General features: G+C 49.0%; 1 pseudogene; it reads right to left on the bottom strand.

Moving 5' to 3' along the window:
* Nucleotides 1-681: 681 nt before the first annotated feature.
* LOC116474205 (BEN domain-containing protein 3-like) lies at nucleotides 682-3,089 on the bottom strand (annotated as a pseudogene).
* Between the last annotated feature and the right edge of the window lie 2,569 nt (nucleotides 3,090-5,658).

Raw genomic sequence — 5,658 nt, forward strand, 5'->3', positions numbered from 1 at the left:
GCCTTCCGAGTTCAAGCGATTCTCCTGTCAGCCCCCTGAGTAGCTGGGGTTACAGGCACCCGCCACCATGCCCGGCTAATTTTTGCTTTTTTTTTTTTTTAGTAGAGATGGAGTTTCACCATGTTGGCCAGGCTGGTCCTGAACTCCTGACCTCAGGTTATCCACCTCTGCCTTGGCCTCCCAAAGTGCTAGGATTACAGGCATGAGCCACCATGCCCGGCCTGAAGACCGCACTTTTAAAAAGATTTTTTTCTAAGTAAAATGGCCCCCAAAGAGCCCAGTGATTTTTTTAAGGGTTTCTTTTTAATTAAAAAAAGAAGGATAAAAATGGAAGCTGTAAAATATGGGAAGAGGAGTGAGAAAGCTGCTGAGTTTGCATTTGAAGTTATGAGGGGCTGGGGAGGACACGACCAGGGAGAGAGGACCCCTACCCACTAGTCCCTGCTCTCACAGCTTGCGCTCCCCACTCTCAGGCTGCACCAGGGGACACAGGACAGAAGTCATAAGGACAAGAGACCAAACTCAAGGCTTCTTTCTTGTGGTTGGTTGGGTGTTTACGTGTGCAAGTGTAGTAAGCCACACCCCACGGACATAAGTTGCCTGTCTGTGGATGCCGTAGGCATGCTGCTGAGCAACGCTCAGTCTCTGGTGACCCCGAGTCTCTGGGCAGGCCACGGGCCTTCACTTCTCCACTTTCTTGGCTTTCTTGAGGATGTTGCATTTTTTCCTGTTAGGGCAGCGGCACCGCTCATCGATGCTGGGGATACATTCGCAGTGCCACACTTCCTCCACCTTCTCCACGGGGTAGACGGCTTCCACATCGTGGTGGATGAGCCACAGCTGTGTAGGGTCCAGCTGCTTCTTGTTGGAAACCCGGGAATGGTTGTACTGCAGCCGGAGGTTCTCGGTGGTGGAGGAGCCCTGCAGCCAAGTTGCCCACGGAGAGGCTGTGCTGCACGATCTTGCGTACCTCCTTGTCAGACAGCAGGTAGGGAGAGGGCACCGGGAAGCTGGGCGAGGGACCACTACCTCGTCCAAGGGGGTCTGGCAGAAGTCCTTGCTGCTCCTCTCGGGGGCAGCAGGGGACCCTCAAACTCCTCCCCGAACCTTTCGGGGTTGATTGCATAGCTCCTCATGTCTCTGCACTGGGGGCCAGCACGTGGACCTTGCACTGCTGCTGGTAGGAGGGCCTCTGCTCGTGTCCCGGCACGGGCAGTGCTTGTCCAGTTTGCCACTGAACTCCAGGGTCCAGAAGTGGTCGTTTTTGGCACGGAGGTAAAGCATGTGCACGTAGTGGCGAATAAACTTGATGCGGGACAAGTCCAGCTGCTTCTTGCCTAGGGAGCCCCTACAGCTGTACTGCTTGTGCAGGTTCTCGTGGGTGAAGAGCTTGGGGAACAGGGGCATCAGCAGGCGCGAGGCCAAGTTGCCTATGGACAGCCTGCTCTCATAGATACTGCGTAGATGCTCCTTGCTGAGCAGGCAGTTGGCGCCGGGTACCTCCAAGTTGGGCTGGGGGGATCTCCAATTTGTCCAAGTCAATGGCTACCAGCCAGATCTTCTTGGAGCGGCGCCGCTCGCCCTCAAAGCTATCCTCCACCCTGATTACTGAGATGTCACCGGGCAGAGGCTGGAGGAGTCGCAGCAGTCGTCGCGTGGTGGGGCTCACCTTCGCTGCCCGCGTCCAGCCCCAGGCCCTGGAGCTTGTCGTTGATGCGCTGGGGGCACTGCTGCGGCCAGGCCTCCTCCTGCATGTGGGGGAAGTAGACCTCCGGGTAGTTGTGGATGATCTGCAGCCTCAGCGGCTCCAGCTCCTGCTTGCCGCCATCCCCGTAGCAGCTGTACTGCTCACCCACCTTGCAGTGGTCGAAGAGCTCAGGGAAGAGCCAGTGGAGGAGGAAGAGGGCAAACTCGCCGGGCCGTAAGAGGCTTCATCCAGGAAGTCGGTGAGGTCCTGCATGTCCACCACGTGGTTAGAGGCGATGGTGCTGCTCTGGTCCAGAGACAGGCCCTCCTCCTCGTCTTTGTGGTCTAGGAAGTGGCCAGGGTCCACTGCTCGGCCTCAAAGAAGCTGGCCACCGGGCTGGCTGTTCTCCATCTCCCACTGGGCCCAGAAGCGGCTGAAAAAGTTATTCAGCTGGGGCAAGCACTCGGCCTGTCACGCAGCCGTGTCCTTCACTGAGGGGTAGTAGACCTCCACGTAGCTGTGGATGAGCTGCAGGTGCAGTGACTCCAGCTTATGCTTGGCCTCAAAGCCACAGGCACTGCAGCCTCAGGAGAAGTCGACTGCGGCTGAAGAGCTTGGAGAAGAGCTGCACCAGCGGGCAGCAGGCCAGGACCCCACCCGACAGGCTCTGGTCCACCATCTGCTTGAGCTCCATGGCCCGTGAGCTGCTATGGGGTGGTGGGGGCAGCTGGAATTTGGCCACCATCTCAGTGGGGTTCACCTTCAGGGAGAGCAGGTCCACTTTGCTGTGCAGCTGGGACCTGTTGGACGTGAGGGTGTTAAGCATGTAGAACATCTGGATCAGGAAGTAGATGTTAGGGTCACTGTTGGTGGCTGCTCCAGTGCCACCACAGTCCCACTTCTGTGGCTCATTCACGAGCCTAAGTGATGAGGGGCTGTTGTTGGCATTTGCCTTCTGGAAGAGCTCGTACGTGTTTAGCAGGTCCCCTGAGGGAGGGTTCTTCTTCTCCATGACCTTGTGCGAGATGCCATACAGAGGCTTCTTGTAGTAAGGGGTGGTGGCGTGGTTGCAGAACTCCTCCTTGCCTGGCCACACAGAGCCCGAGCTCATGCCCTGCCGGCCTGCTCTCCATTGCCTTGGCAGGGCGAGCTGTTCTCGGGCTCCACAAGCCTGCCAGGAGCGCCTGTGGGATCAGCTGCCTCCTCTCCACACTGGGGACAGAGTCTAGCTGGTCATTGCTGACCAGCCGAGTCCTGGAGGGCAGTGAAGACGCTGTCCAAAGGGTGCTTTTCAGAAGTCCTGGAATTCATGGAGCAGTCTAGAGCAGCACCTTTGGCCTCTGTCTCCACTTTCACTTCTTAGAAGTTCTTCTACATCTTCACTGAATTCAGTTGAGTTCATCTTATATTCCACTGGGACTTGAGTTCTGTACTTTGCTGGGCTGGCCCGAGCCAAGTTTGGGTGCCATGTGGCGGGGAGGGTGCAGGGCCGGGGAGTGGGGGCAGAGCACAAAGGGCTTGGCCAGGGTGGCTGGGGGAGGCGCGGGGGGCAGCAGACAGCCAGGTGCTGTGTATTTCCCCTCTCTTTGTGAGTGTCTGTGTGCTGCGCTCTCGTGTGACATGACAGGACTCCATGTGTCATTTCTGCACAGGGACACAGGAGCCTTTGCTGCAGTGGAACTGCAAACCCTCCACCCACACCTCCAGCCCACCCCTCCCCCTCAGCGGGGCACACGAGGGCTATTTCCTTCTTATTTATTTATTTTTTATTACTTTTTTCCTAGACTGCTCAGAAGAATAGGATAATTTCATGTATATGTGGGTTTCGGAAATTTTAATTGTATATTTCTAGGGTTCTTGCATATACTTGGGATGTATATTTGTGAGTAGCATGGATATAAGTTTATTTTTAAATAGGAATTGTTTTAGGATGCTTTGGGGGTGAAAGTATATGCATAGTTTATGATGTGATAGAGTTTAGAGGTATTGATTAAGGGAAGTGTTTTATGAATTTTGTCAAATGTATTTTCTGCAATAATTGATATTTTTCCTTTATTCTATCAATCAATGTGGTGTATTGCACTGATTGATTTTCAGTGCATTGAAACCATCTTTGTTGAATGGTGTTGAACTATCAATACCATTGATGTTGAACCATCTTTGCTTTTCAGGAATATATCCCACTTAGTCCTGGTGGATAATCTTTTAATGCACTGTTGAATTTGGTTTGCTGGTATTTTGTTGAGAATTTTTGAATCAATATTTATAAGGGATATTGTTCGCTAGTATTCTTTTCTTGCAGTGTCTTTGGCTTTGGTATCAGACAATGCTGGCCTTGCAGAGTGAGTTTGGAAGTGTGACCTCCTCGTCAATTTATTGGAACAGTTTGGGAAGGATTGATGTTAATTCTTCCCTAAATGTTGGTAGAATATACCAGTAAAGTCATCTAGTCCCGGGCTTTTCTTGGTTGGAAAGTTTTTGATTACTGAGTCAATCACCTGATGAGTTATAGGCTTCAGATTTTCCATTTCTTCATGATTTAACCTTGGTAGATTGTGTTTTTGTAGCATTTGTCTATTTTATGTAGATCATCCGTTTGTTGACATACAATCATTCATAGTTCTCATAATCTTTTTTATTTCTATGAAATCAGCAATATCCCCTTTTTCGTTTTGAATTTTAGTTGTCTTCTCTCTTTTGTCTTGGGTAACCTAGCTAAAGATTTGTTAGTTTTTTTGTTTTCTTTCTTTTTTTTTTTTTTTGAGATGGAGTCTTACTCTGTTGCCCAGGCTGGAGTGCAGTGGTGTGATCTCCGCACACTGCAAGCCCTGCCTCCCAGGTTCGAGCAATTCAGCCTCCTGAGTAGCTGGGACTACAAGTGCCTGCCATGATGCCTGGCTAATTTTTGTATTTTTAGTAGAGATGGGGTTTCACCATATTGGCCAGGCTGGTCTCGAACTCTTGACCTCAGGTGATCCACCCACCTTGGCCTCTCAAAGTGCTGGGATTACAGGTATAAGCCACTGCACCCAGCCTTTGTTTTTTTGTTTGTTTGTTTGTTTTTTCTTTGTTTGTTTTTTTCAAAGAACACATGATTTTGTTGATTTCCTATTTTTAAAAAAATTTTTCTATTTTATTTCTTTGCCCTAACCTTTATTGTTACTTTTCTCTGCTAGCTTTGGGTTTAGTTTTTTTGTTTTTTTGTTTTTTTTTGTTTAGTTTATTAAGATGTAAAGTTTCATCATTAATTTCAGATCTTTCTTCTTTTCTAATCGAAGTGTTTACAGTTATACATTTCCCCTAGAACTGCTTTTGCTGGCTCCCATAAATTTTGGTATATTGTATTTTCATTCAAAGATACTGTCTAATTTACCTTGTAATTTCTTCTTTGATCCATTGTTTGTTTAAGAATATGTTGTTTGAGGCCAGGTGTGGTGGCTCATGCCTGTAATCCCAGCACTTTGTGAGGATGAGGTGGGCAGATCACCTGAAGTCAGGAGTTCAAGACCAGCCTGGCCAACATGGTGAAACCCTGTCTCTACTAAAATACAAAAATTAGCCAGGCTGGTGGCGGGGGCCTGTAATCCCACCTACTCGCGAGGCTGAGACAGGAGAATCACTTGAACACAGGAGGCAGAGGTTGCAGTGATCCAAGATCATGCCATTGCACTCTAGCCTGTGCAACAAGAGCAAAACTCAGTCTCAAAAAAAAAAAAAAAAAAAGTTGTTTGATTTCCACATGTATGTGGATTCTTCTGTTGTTTATTTCTAGTTTCATTACATTTTTATCAGAAAAGATATTCGTATGACTTAAATGTTTTTAAACGATTAAGACCTATTTTGTGGCCTACCATAGTCTGTCCTGGAAAATGTTCCATGTGTACTTGAGAAAAATGTGTGTATCTTCTTGGTGAGTTGATGCTTTTATCATCATACAATGTTCATGTACCTTATGCCAGTTTTTGACTTAC

The sequence above is a fragment of the Hylobates moloch genome, unplaced genomic scaffold, assembly GCF_009828535.3.
Source record: "Hylobates moloch isolate HMO894 unplaced genomic scaffold, HMol_V3 SCAFFOLD_10, whole genome shotgun sequence".
NCBI lineage: Eukaryota > Metazoa > Chordata > Mammalia > Primates > Hylobatidae > Hylobates > Hylobates moloch.